A 15,000-nucleotide genomic window follows, 5' to 3' on the forward strand; every position below is an offset into this window, starting at 1 on the left:
GCGAGTCAAGTTAAAAATTAACATACTTCTCAACCAAAATTTGTATGAATGATATCCCCATTTCAAATTGAAAGTCAAATCAAAAATTCTATGAATTTTGTATAATTTATTAATTTTCGTCAAAATAAAATATATAATAATACACTACACTACATAATACACTACAATAACAATTGAAAAATAATAATCTTATTGAACATATCAACAAATAAGAACAAAACAACAAAACTTTAAATAGCTTAAACATTTTTTGTAAACACTTTTGCATTGATAATTCGATTTCCTTCCTGTTGGTGTCATAAAACAGCATTAAAATTTGTTAATATGCGGGCAATTTGAAATTAGAACGTGCTGGACCGCGTGTTAGAATAGATTTCCAGCAGAAGGAATTCACAAAATATCCATTTTAAACAGATAAAAGTATGTAAATTAAACTGACGATGTGATGCACATTTTCATCCCGAAGTTGTTGATTTTAACAATTTGTTGTTTTTAACAATTTTAATTGGTTGCACTTTGAAATGTTTCTGGAAACTTTTTCTTGTCGATAAGCCACTCATTTTTCATTGGTCAGCTTCTTAATGTTTGCAAGAATGTAGCATCCAAAGATTTTAGTTTTCTGCAAAGAGATTTAAATTTAGTGACTTCTCTAAAGTGTTGAATTAATTTTTCATGTTGACCTACCAACTATTATAAACTATTCGAAGCAGTTCAACATTTTTTCATCGGTCAGCTTTTTAATGTTCTCAAGAACGTAGAATCCATAATTTTAGTTTTCTGCAAAGAGATATACATTTAGTGACTTCCTTAAAGTTTTATTTAATTTTTTATTTTCACTTACCTATTATTATAAACTATTTGGTGTAAATTCTGTTATTTCTAAAATTTACCAATTTTTTATTTCTTTCAATTGACCACGAACTTCGTTGCACAAATAAGTATTAAAACCTCATGGGTTTTTCATTGCATTTTAGGGTAGTGTTTTGTCAAAGTTTTCTCATATTATATTCAACACGTTTTCAAAGATTTCATCAACATTTTGGCAAATTGGAAGTAATTTGCAAACAATTTGAAGATGAGCTGTTTCAAGTCAAGTTGACTTTATGTTGAAAATTATATTTACCCTCAAACTGAAAAGTTGTTACATATGAAAAACGCTCATCCTGTGTTTATTGGGTACCGACAAGTAACTGCATCCAACGTACGTATAAAAATATGTCATTTATTGTATATCGTAAGCCATACCATACAATACAAGTCAATTTTCTTAATATAGGTTTCCCAAAAAATTGTTAAATTTTCCGGATAGCAGGAATATTTTGAGTAAGAATAAGTACATTTTTTCCATAGCGTAGTATTAATGAACTTAAATACGATGCAATACATGAACTAATTTATAAGAACTTATCTAGATGAAAAAATATCTTTGGCGCCAAATCATGGTCATTCTTACAATGGGTTAGTTAATTTTTCATAAACTTCGATGTATGCTAATATGTTAGAACATATTATGTTTGGAACATAACATATCTGTAAATATAATATATTTGGATGCAAACATATAATAATTTAGAAATATCCTATAACATAAACATATATGTGTTTAGAAAGAGGGACCTATAGAATACGAGTATACTGCACATAAAAATGGAAGTAAATAATAGATGCCTTAAAAATATATATACACAAAGAAAATTTGATTTGACTAAGGTGAAATAAAATATGTTTGAACAATACAAACAATTTTTTTTTTGAACGATCCTGAAAATATATATGCTTGAAGCAGAATGTGTTTGGGAGTATATCTTACAGAAGCGATTTTTTGAGGGTGTAGTTCCCATTTATACGAGTTCCCCGATATTCACATATATGATTATTCACAAGGTGGTGGACATAAAAATCGAAAATCCCATTACAGTATGACTAAATAGGCCTGAGTTTAGCGCCGCAGCCAGTTGTGTTTCACCACTGGGATCCTCTGGAACAAAGCACGTACATACATGTTGATAACAGAATACCAGTTGTAAACTTGATTTGATTTGCACGTTGACTGTTAGGAATAGAGAGCAGCGATCGAATTTGTATACATTTCTGTATACCAGTTATAAATGTCGAACGTAAACCGGGTTGCCATTATATATTATTGTTAAGTTTTTAATTTTTTTTTTAATTTTTAATTAAGACTACATTAATAATAATAAAAAATAAAAACAAAAATAGCCGAGTCAACATACAAGTCAAATATAGAACGTACCATAATTAGATTTATGATGATTCATTTCTCTCCGCAAAAAATGAGTCATTTCCAAAGATTATGTATTTTCGAAGATTTGGACGAAATTTTTTATGCAATTACGAAGTTTTTATTTATAAATCGTTCATCTTAAATGTTCAAATTTTGGGAATAATTGGACAATTTTTTTCGTTTATTCTTAACATTAAAACAAAGTTCAAAATTATTCTATTATAGTTGTTCAAACTGGGCCGTTTGACCAGTTAGTTTTTGTATGAATTTATTAAATCTTATTTATTTAATATATACTTGACTAAAAAGCCCAGTTGTAACAAGTATAATAGAATAAAATTGAAACGCACGGTCATAAAAACTTAAGTCTATTTCTGCTATCCGAATTCTAGTCTTCGTCAGGGATGGAAAATGCAGTACTATAGTACTTTTTTCAATACTTTTTCACCCTGATCAGTACCGTAGTACCCCCGCGAATGATTTAGTACCTTTTGTATAGACATGTTTTTGACCCGATATCGGATTTATGGTACAATAGTTTTGACAAAATATTTTAATATTTTGAGAAAGTCATTTGCTTATTTGCTAATAGTCTTTTACAAATTTGGCAAAACAGACAAGTTCATATGGGAGGAAAATCTTGATTTTGTAAAAGCCATATTCAAACACACAATTTTATTGAATTTCAAGAATGTTTTAGTCGAAAAAGCAGCTTCCACACGAACACTTTCTAGATGAGAAGTTATCGATCGCATACTAAAATAATGCGAACCATTCGTCAGTCACGGTCGAAAGTTGAGATCTACCAACATTTCCTACCAAAAACTTCCAAAAAGTATTATTTTGCAAAAATTTATTTTTTCAGAAAATTTCGTCAACATTTTATGGAATATGGAAATGTTATCAAAATTTTATTTCTAAGAATTATTTTTCATAGTTTAGGCTATAGGTCGATTAAAAAAAACATAGATATGATGTTTTTCTTTTATTTTTGTTTCCAATATTTCGGTTGACTTCGTCAAAACCGTTTTCAAGGATTTGTTCTGGTGTACACAGCTTCACACTCTGTTTTACACTGTGAAGCTGTGTACACCAGAACAAATCCTTGAAAACGGTTTTGACGAAGTCAACCGAAATATTGGAAATAAAAATAAAAGAAAACCATCATATCTATGTTTTTTTTTAATCGACCTATAGCCGAAACTATGAAAAATAATTCTTAAAGATAAACAAAAAGGTCAACGATAATCATCCAGAAAAAATTTTATTTCTATAAAAAATTTTGTTAAAATTTTATTTCATTAGAAAATTTTGTCAAAAATTTATTTTTATTTATCTACACAAAATTTATGATGTACCATGAAGTACAACTGTGGCAACCGTTATTACAATACTACGGTAGTCTTTGTAAGCGGATATAAAACTAAAAAAATATTTAAAATTGAGGAGTTGACAAACAAAATTTTATTGTCTTTAAAATTCAGTCTAAAGGAGCTTTTGACAATAGTCTTCCAATGGGAGTTTAGTTGACATTTAGTGAAAAGTACTTTTTTGCTTAAAAAAATACCTTTTTTGAACTTTCTTAAAAATTGTATTTTCCATCCCTGGTCTTCGTTCGCGTACAAAACGAAAAACAGCTGATTTTGGTTTCTCTAAGGGCAAGGCATATTAATTAATAATCCTTGCTCTAAGGGGTGTCTAAACAAAAATCGAAACGGAAGTCAATGCGAACGAAGACGTAACGTAAGCTCTAAAATTGAGTTTCTCTAACTCGATTCGTTCGCATTTTGACGAACTGAAGTGTCAAAACCACTCACTTGGTAAAGACCTTTCGTTTTGTGGAAAAAGGCATTTATAAATACGAAAAACTTAATAATTGATAAATTGATTAAAGCTTTTATTGTTAATATGGGATAAAAGTTAATTATATCGATCTATTTTTTCTTTATAACCGCCATAGAGACCGTTTAAGGGAAAGTCTAACACGAACAAACACATTCATTTCGAATGAAACACTCATTAAAAGAACTGAACTGTAGTTATTGTAGAAATATTGAAATACAAATCCTTATCTCTCTACGCGGGCTAATTTGTTAAAAAATTATTGAGCTAAACTAAATATCAGAGGCTGGAAAAGTTTGCCAAAAGAACGGCGATGCCAGATTGAATTTTATGGAAAATAATTTTTAAAATTTATGGATATTTTTCAGGAAATTTAAATAATTGAGATCTGGTAATGCTAGCATTTGACAGTAACGTAAGCCATGGAAACGAACGAAAGGAAATTAGAGAAACCCAAATCTAGACGAAAGTGAGTGACTACCGTTCGTTCGCAATTGATTTCGTTCGGATATCAGAAATTGGCTGTTATTCAAGTTCAAAATTATTTGGTGGAAATTAAAAACAAAAATTCATGGTAACTCTGGATATGGTTTGGGTATGTTCGTTGAGTTCTCAACTCTTCTGCTGCAGTGACTTTTAGTCAGTGTTCAGCTTTCGTGGCTATCGCGGTTGAAATCGGGGTTTCGCTCGTTTGTTTTATTGTGCGTAACAACTAAACATTTCTCGCCCTCCCTCCACCTCCGATTTTGCGGTTAACGCGTCAAACGCCACTTCTTAGTGGGTGTGCATACGAGTGTTGCTTTGCATATTATTTGCATGATGATTATTATGTATAGGTGAATCGTGTGTGAAGTTTAAATTCCTTAAAGTTAATTTGACGACTCTGGATCATTCTACGTTTGATAGTGTGAAATCTTGTAACTGATAAGTGGAATTCAAATAGTAAATAAAAAAGTTTCCTCTTCACTTATTGTGCTTGCATTGGGAAAGAAAACCTGCATCTACATACATATGTCTACGATATTTATCTCATGTGCGACGAATGTGTGACAATATATAACGGAAGTTTATCTTTTTTTTTTGGGAAAATTAGAAAAACAAACCAATTATTACAACATGGTGGAAGATTTTAACTCAACCCGAATGCACAAAAATAGTGGGCAAAAGGAAAACTAGGTACATACAACTTTATTTCTTTTTTATTTACTATATGTTAAATATAGTTCTACTTTAAAGGTTTTTTTTATAGCCGCACATAATTTCATAGTTTGTATTTTTTCCTTCATTTGATGTATTTCTCCTATTGTTAAAAAATTATGATGATCACATCGTGTTGTGTTCTAACCAATTGAGCAAGTTGTCTGGGAATGCCCAAAAACGTCATCAAAGTTCCACATACCTTTGCTGTTGCCGCCGAGTCGCGCTTCACGGCAGACACAAACATTCACAATTATCTACCTCTACACACCCGCAGTTATGCTTACACGCCTTCGCTAGCGTTTATTTTTTCTCTTTTCGCATATATTCAGAGTTACCATTTCGTTCCAATGTATATATGGATTACAATTTTTAATGAAAACAAGTAAGGAAAGTCTAAAGTCGGGCGGGGCCGACTATATTATACCCTGCACCACTTTGTAGATCTAAATTTTCGATACCATATCACATCCGTCAAATGTGTTGGGGCTATATATAAAGGTTTGTCCCAAATACATACATTTAAATATCACTCGATCTGGACAGAATTTGATAGACTTCTACAAAATCTATAGACTCAAAATTTAAGTCGGCTAATGCACTAGGAAGGAGGAACACAATGTTAGTAAAAAAATATGGGAAACATTTAAATCTGGAGCAATTTTAAGAAAACTTCGCAAAAGTTTATTTATGATTTATCGCTCGATATATATGTATTAGAAGTTTACGAAAATTATAGTCATTTTTACAACTTTTCCACTAAGCAGTGGCGATTTTACAAGGAAAATGTTGGTATTTTGACCATTTTTGTCGAAATCTGAAAAACATATATATGAGAGCTATATCTAAATCTGAACCGATTTCAACCAAATTTGGCACGCATAGCTACAAAGCTAATTCTACGCCCTGTGCAAAATTTCAACTAAATCGGAGCAAAAAATTGGCCTCTGTGGTCATATGAGTGTAAATCGGGCGAAAGCTATATATGGGAGCTATATCTAAATCTGAACCGATTTCAACCAAATTTGGCACGCATAGCTACAATGCTAATTATACTCCCTGTGCAAAATTTCAACTAAATCGGAGCAAAAAATTGGCCTCTGTGGTCATTTGAGTGTAAATCGGGCGAAAGCTATATATGGGAGCTATATCTAAATCTGAACCGATTTGGATGATATTTTGCAAGTTTTTCGACACTCATAAAATATTTGGATGTACGGAATTTGAGAAAGATCGGTTGATATACACGCCAATTATGACCAGATCGGTGAAAAATATATATGGCAGCTATATCTAAATCTGAACCGATTTTTTCCAAAATCAATAGGGATCGTCTTTGAGCCGAAACAGGACCCCATACCAAATTTAAGGACAATCGGACTAAAAGTGCGAGCTGTACTTTGCACACAAAAATACATCAACAGACAGACAGACGGACAGACAGAGGGACATCGCTAAATCGACTCAGAATTTAATTCTAAGATGATCGGTATACTAAACGATGGGTCTCAGACTTTTCCTTCTTGGCGTTACATACAAATGCACAAACTTATTATACCCTGTACCACAGTAGTGGTGAAGGGTATAAATATGCGAAACATTTAAATCTGAAGCAATTTTAAGGAAACTTCGCACAAGTTTATTTATGATTTATCGCTCGATATATATGTATTAGAAGTTTAGGAAAATTAGAGTCATTTTTACAACTTCTCGAGTAAGCAGTGGCGATTTTACAAGGAAAATGTTGGTATTTTGACCATTTTTGTCGAAATCAGAAAAACATACATATGGGAGCTATATCTAAATCTGAACCGATTTCAACCAAATTTGGCACGCATAGCAACAATGCTAATTCTACTCCCTGTGCCAAATTTCAACTAAATCGGAGTTAAAAATTGGACTCTGTGGTCATATGAGTGTAAATCGGGCGAAAGCTATATATGGGAGATATATCTAAATCTGAACCGATTTCAACCAAATTTGGCACGCATAGCAACAATGCAAATTCTACTCCCTGTGCAAAATTTCAACTAAATCGGAGTTAAAAATTGGCCTCTGTGGTCATATGAGTGTAAATCGGGCGAATGCTATATATGGGAGCTATATCTAAATCTGAACCGATTTGGATGATATTTTGCAAGTTTTTCGACACTCATAAAATATTTGGATGTACGGAATTTGAGAAAGATCGGTTGATATACACGCCAATTATGACCAGATCGGTGAAAAATATATATGGCAGCTATATCTAAATCTGAACCGATTTTTTCCAAAATCAATAGGGATCGTCTTTGAGCCGAAACAGGACCCCATACCAAATTTAAGGACAATCGGACTAAAAGTGCGAGCTGTACTTTGCACACAAAAATACATCAACAGACAGACAGACGGACAGACAGAGGGACATCGCTAAATCGACTCAGAATTTAATTCTAAGATGATCGGTATACTAAACGATGGGTCTCAGACTTTTCCTTCTTGGCGTTACATACAAATGCACAAACTTATTATACCCTGTACCACAGTAGTGGTGAAGGGTATAAATATGCGAAACATTTAAATCTGAAGCAATTTTAAGGAATCTTCGCAAAAGTTTATTTATGATTTATCGCTCGATATATATGTATTAGAAGTTTAGGAAAATTAGAGTCATTTTTACAACTTCTCGAGTAAGCAGTGGCGATTTTACAAGGAAAATGTTGGTATTTTGACCATTTTTGTCGAAATCAGAAAAACATACATATGGGAGCTATATCTAAATCTGAACCGATTTCAACCAAATTTGGCACGCATAGCAACAATGCTAATTCTACTCCCTGTGCCAAATTTCAACTAAATCGGAGTTAAAAATTGGACTCTGTGGTCATATGAGTGTAAATCGGGCGAAAGCTATATATGGGAGATATATCTAAATCTGAACCGATTTCAACCAAATTTGGCACGCATAGCAACAATGCAAATTCTACTCCCTGTGCAAAATTTCAACTAAATCGGAGTTAAAAATTGGCCTCTGTGGTCATATGAGTGTAAATCGGGCGAATGCTATATATGGGAGCTATATCTAAATCTGAACCGATTTCAACCAAATTTGGCACTCATAGCTACAATGCTCATTCTACTCCCTGTGCAAAATTTCAACTAAATCGGAGCAAAAATTTGGCCTCTGTGGTTATTTGAGTGTAAATCGGTTGAAAGCTATATATGGGAGCTATATCTAAATCTGAACCGATTTCAACCAAATTTGACACGCATAGCTATAATGCTAATTCTACTCCCTGTGCAAAATTTCAACTAAATCGGAGCAAAAAATTGGGCTCTGTGGGCAAATGAGTGTAAATCGGGCGAAAGCTATATATGGGAGCTATATCTAAATCTGAACCGATTTGGCTGATATTTTGCAAGTTTTTCGAGACTCATAAAATATTCAGATGTACGGAATTTGAGAAAGGTCGGTTGATTTACACGGCAATTATGACCAGATCGGTGAAAAATATATATGACAGCTATATCTAAATCTGAACATATTTTTCCAAAATCAATAGGGATCGTCTTTGAGCCGAAACAGGACCCTATACCAAATTTTAAGACAATCGGACTAAAACTGCGAGCTGTACTTTGCACACAAAAATACATCAACAGACAGACAGACGGACAGACGGACAGACAGACAGACAGACGGACATCGCTAAATCGACTCAGAATTTAATTCTAAGACGATCGGTATACTAAACGATGGGTCTCAGACTTTTCCTTCTTGGCGTTACCTACAAAATGCACAAACTTATTATACCCTGTACCACAGTAGTGGTGAAGGGTATAAAAATATGGGAAACATTTAAATCTGAAGCAATCTTAAGGAAACTTCGCAAAAGTTTATTTATGATTTATCGCTAGATATATATGTATTAGAAGTATAAGAAAATTAGAGTCATTTTTTCAACTATTCGACTAGGCAGTGGCGATTTTACAAGGAAAATGTTGCTATTTTGACCATTTTTGTCGAAATCAGAAAAACATATATATGGGAGCTATATCTAAATCTGAACCGATTTCAACCAAATTTGGCACGCATAGCAACAATGCTAATTCTACTCCCTGTGCAAAATTTCAACTAAATCGGAGAAAAAAATTAGCCTCTGTGGTCATATGAGTGTAAATCGGGCGAAAGCTATATATGGGAGCTATATCTAAATCTGAACCGATTTCAACCAAATTTGGCACGCATAGCTACAATGCTCATTCTACTCCCTGTGCAAAATTTCAATTAAATCGGAGTAAAAGATTGGCCTCTGTTGTCATATGAGTGTAAATCGGGCGAAAGCTATATATGGGAGCTATATCTAAATCTGAACCGATTTCCACCAAATTTGACACGCATAGCTATAATGCTAATTCTACTCCCTGTGCAAAATTTCAACTAAATCGGAGCAAAAAATTGGCCTCTGTGGACAAAGGAGTGTAAATCGGGCGAAAGCTATATATGGGAGCTATATCTAAATCTGAACCGATTTGGATGATATTTTGCAAGTTTTTCGAGACTCATAACATATTGGGATGTACGGAATTTGAGGAAGATCGGTTGATATACACGGCAATTATGACCAGATCGGTGAAAAATATATATGGCAGCTATATCTAAATCTGAACCGATTTTTTCCAAAATCAATAGGGATCGTCTTTGAGCCGAAACAGGACCCCATACCAAATTTTAGGACAATCGGACTAAAACTGCGAGCTGTACTTTGCACACAAAAATACATCAACAGACAGACAGACAGACGGACAGACAGACGGACATCGCTAAATCGACTCAGAATTTAATTCTAAGACGATCGGTATACAAAACGATGGGTCTCAGACTTTTCCTTCTTGGCGTTACATACAAATGCACAAACTTATTATACCCTGTACCACAGTAGTGGTGAAGGGTATAAAAATATGGGAAACATTTAAATCTGGAGCAATTTTAAGAAAACTTCGCAAAAGTTTATTTATGATTTATCGCTCGATATATATGTATTAGAAGTTTAGGAAAATTAGAGTCATTTTTACAACTTTTCCACTAAGCAGTGGCGATTTTACAAGGAAAATATTGGTATTTTGACCATTTTTGTCGAAATCAGAAAAACATATATATGGGAGCTATATCTAAATCTGAACCGATTTCAACCAACTTTGGCACGCATAGCTACAATGCTAATTCTACTCCCTGTGCAAAATCTCAACTAAATCGGAGCAAAAAATTGGCCTCTGTGGTCATATGAGTGTAAATCGGGCGAAAGCTATATATGGGAGCTATATCTAAATCTGAACCGATTTCAACCAAATTTGACACGCATAGCTACAATGCTAATTCTACCCCCTGTCCAAAATTCCAACTAAATCGGAGCAAAAAATTGGCCTCTGTGGTCAAGGCCGTAGCCAGGATTTTAATTCGGGGGGGTTCAACTTAAAAAAAAATATTCATATAATCTCATGTGTAGAAAATTTTATTTATGCATAGGTATGTATACAATATTTTTATAATATTAAATTGAGCCGACGGGCTTTTTGGACAGCAAATAAATCAATGACTTCTTCAGTCGGCACATTTATTCGGCGATGAACCGACATTAATGCCAATCCTTTGAGTCTACTCTCGCTAGTCGAATTTCTAAGATACGTCTTTAATCTCTTCATTGTTGAAAATGAACGTTCGAATGAGCACGTAGTAACTGCAGGGATGGAAAATGCAGTACTATAGGACTTTTTTCAAAACTTTTTCACCCCGGTCAGTACCGTCCCTGCCAGCATTTCAAAGTTCCATTTCATGGCTGAATAAGGAGGTTGAATCACGATAACAAAAACAACAAATTTCAATATGTTGTTTACAATTTTAAGAAGTCAAAATCAGCTGATAAAAGAATCGTATAGCATTGGTAAAAGTGGCAATTATTTATTCTTTCAATTGTCCTGAACAAAATAATTCAAATCAGAGAAAAATAAAGGTTCAAATTTAATTGCGTCACCTATGAGTGATTGTGAAGTGGATAATTCATCCGAGGAACGCCGATATGAGACAAATAAGACTATAATACCCACCAAAGTTAAGAATGGAAGTCAGTCAAATGGATCTTCGCCATCTATTAACAAAAACAGTTTATGATGCAGTCTAAAAACTGATGTGCGTGGTATTTTGGTTCTGGAATATGTAATCAAGATACTCAAGTCATCTTTGAACAATTCTCCAGCTATGAATGCGCGAGTTTGTTTGAGATGCATTTGCTATGCAGTGTCATTTGGAGAGCTGCAAACACCATAAACATATGATTTTGACATCTTAAAATTTTGTCGAAATAAAAAAATTGTAATCATATGGGCCTATGATTTAACCTTCTTGTTCAGCCATGTTCCATTTCAACCTCATCGTTACCACAGACTCGTAAATGTCACTTCAACCATCATGAAAAGGTACATCAAAAAGTACATGCAAGTAATTTGCCATCCCTACTGTTAAAAAAGCAATTTTTTTTTTGTGAAACGCCAAGCGCAACCAGCTTGTTATATTTTAATTAAATAAAAACGAAAATAAAGTTCTGAAAACATAGATTATACGCTTAAAATTGTGAAAGGTATATTGGTGAACAATTTGGTGATTTTCCAAATGGAATAAAGTGATTGTTTTTCAGATATTTTACAGACACGCTGCCTCCATGGAATAAAAACACTGGTTGATAGACGGAGCAACATGTAACTCGCTACTTGTAACTCAACATCATCATTAATGCCAAAAATTATGTTAAATGTAATGTGATAGTGGTATAAATGTTATATTTTTAAGAATTTGTAAATGTTTAATCAAATTAATAAATATCTAAACAAACGTGTTTTACTCGACCACAATGATTCTTTTACAACTATCTTAAAATGCACTTTTTCTGATTGTTTGGAGGGTTCCTTATTGGCGTCGTTCTAAATTGATCTATAAAGGCACCTAATAATTGCACTCATGCGAAACATTTTTGTAGTAACTTGGCGTGGTACAACTTCTCAATAGTGACGGCGCTTTTCCGACGAGTTTTTGATGTCGTATATGATTGTTTTCGACGTAGTGGGGATTCTCAAAAGAGTCCCCAAATTCAAAAAATGTTGGCAGGGGTAGTACCCCCGCGAATGATTTAGTACCATTTGTGTATATATTTTTGAGTCGATATCAGATTTGTGGTACAATAGCTTTGACAAAATATTTTAATATTTTGAGAAAGTCTTTATCAACCTTATTTGCTAATAGTCTTTTACAAACATGGCAAAACAGACATGTTCATGTGGGAAGAAAATCTCGATTTTGTAAAAGACATAGTCAAAAACAGGATTTTATTGAACTTCAAGAATGTTTTAGTCGAAAAATAAAGAATGCGATTCTATATTATCGATTTTTTATTTCGGTAAAAAATGTCAAAATTTTATTTCTATATAGAATTTTTGCAAAATTTTATTTTTATAGAAAATTTTATCAAAATTTTATTTTTATAGAAAATTTTGTCAAAATTTTATTTCAATTGAAAATTTTTTTTCTATAGAATTTTTTTGCAAAATTTTATTTCTATAGAAAATTTTTGCAAAATTTTATTTATATAGAAAATTTTGTCAAAATTTTATTTTCTTTAAAATCCAGTCTCTTGACAATAATCTTCCAGTGAAATTTTTGTTGAAATTTAGTAAAAAGTACCTTTTCGCTCAAAAAATACCATTTTTGTACTTTCTTAAAAATTGTATTTTCCATCCCTGAGTAACTGGCAAAGTAACCAACATTTTTAAAAGAATATGCACGTTTGGAAATATCTCTTTATTGCTTCCATCGCTGAATTATGCAGGTTCTTTTCGCAGGTTTTGCGCCATTTCATTTACAATTGTGTGTTTGGCTGTTTAGTTGTTGTTGTTATGGCCAAACATAGCAAGTCATGTTCACAAAAAGAACAACAAACAAACATAAAAAGCAGAAATGCATTTTCCAAAAATGAAATTTGTGGTGCGAGAACAAAAACAATTTGTTTTTTTCGACCGTCGTTTGACGGGCTTTTCAACTAGTATTCTATGATTTGTGCAAGTTTTATAGGTACACACAAAAAAATTTTTTGATTTCAATCACGAAAATCACGGATTTAATCATTTTTTTAATTGAAATGTCTTCAATCACGAAAATGATAGTACCAATCACCCATTTTGATAGAAAACCGACACGATTTTCAATTAAAAATTTAATTGACTTTTGTCACGGAATCAATTAATTGTGTGATTGAATCAATTAAAAACATGATTGATTTTTAACATAAAACTCAATGACAGTTTTAATTGAATCAATTAAAGTTTTAATTAATTTCGCAACAAAAATCAATCAATTATTTGATTCATTCATTTAAATAATTAATTGAAATTGGCTATAAATTTCAATCAAAAAATGTATATATTGCGACCCCAAAATCGTATTTAGTTTTATTTTAAATAAAAGAAAATATGTGTTTCTTATAAAACATATTTATATTATTTTTATTTTATTTGCAAAATATTTTATAAATAAATTTACAAAATATAGTTTTGCCTAATAACTAGATCATATGCACCTGTCGGTGTTTAAGCATATACTGTTTGTTACAAAAGAAAACTAAACTATTCAGTTGTCGTAAATAAGAAGAAAGAGAAAAAAGAATAGGTAATAACACATATTTAATATTTTATTATTTTTTGAATTTGTGTTCTGTTCTAACATAACTTACACATACAATTACTATCAATAACAACTATAGGGTGAATAAATAAACTATATAAATCATTATCTTCCTTATAATAATAACCATGTTAGCATGTTCCTTCTAATATGTAGATGCGCCAAGATTTCCAATAAATCAGCAGCCTGTAAGCTAAATTAGTTTTTCTGAAAGTAAACAGAATAATTCGAATTTAATTTTGTTCAATTAAAACTTGATTTTGTTAAAAATTACCTGCATAGAATATCAAGTTCAATTCTTAGTTCCAGATTGCAGGTTTATAATCTTCTTTTGCAGTTGTAGTCTTTTAGCATAAAAAGGTGTATTAAGGAGCTCGGTAATTTCATTTTAGTAACAATTTCTTTCCAAAAGTTCCACACATTGAAATCGTCTATTAAAATTTGAACCAATCAAAGACAAAAATAATGGCAAAGCAATGTAATATTTGGTATTATATTGATGATACTTTGCAAATTCTGGAAATAGAAAAAATATAAATGGAAAATAAATATTTTTATTATTTTCGGATATTTTTCATATTTTAAAATCCAAAAGAAAGAACTTTTTTACCATTACATAATTCAGCTCATTAGTTTATATATCAGATATACTGCTCTCTACTTGGGTTAAAACTGGAAAAGGCAGGTAAAAATGCAAAATGCAATTTAATGCCAACGCTACTTCGCAACTTCAAGGTTAATCTTCCAACAAACTCATACCGGTTTTAAGAAAACTGTGAGTGTACCCAATTTTTGATTGCAAACATATTCCAATGATTCCACCAGCGTACAAACCACACCAAACAGTGCATTTTTCGGGATGCATGGGCAGTTCTTGAACGGCTTCTGGTTGCTCTTCACTCCAAATGCGGCAATTTTGCTTATTTACGTAGCCATTCAACCAGAAATGAGCCTCATCGCTGAACAAAATTTGTCGATAAACACATTTCGAACCGAACACTGATTTGGTAAT

At 32.3% G+C, this 15,000-nt stretch overlaps 1 long non-coding RNA gene across 1 annotated transcript; it reads right to left on the reverse strand.

Annotated features, from left to right (window-relative positions):
• Positions 1-13,971: 13,971 nt before the first annotated feature.
• LOC142223767 (uncharacterized) lies at positions 13,972-14,786 on the reverse strand. The gene is made up of 3 exons (XR_012718891.1): positions 14,599-14,786; positions 14,263-14,504; positions 13,972-14,195 (listed from the first exon to the last, which is right to left on the reverse strand). It is a non-coding gene; the product is annotated as an uncharacterized LOC142223767 (long non-coding RNA).
• Positions 14,787-15,000: the final 214 nt, after the last annotated feature.

Source organism: Haematobia irritans, chromosome 2, assembly GCF_050003625.1.
Source record: "Haematobia irritans isolate KBUSLIRL chromosome 2, ASM5000362v1, whole genome shotgun sequence".
Lineage (NCBI taxonomy): Eukaryota > Metazoa > Arthropoda > Insecta > Diptera > Muscidae > Haematobia > Haematobia irritans.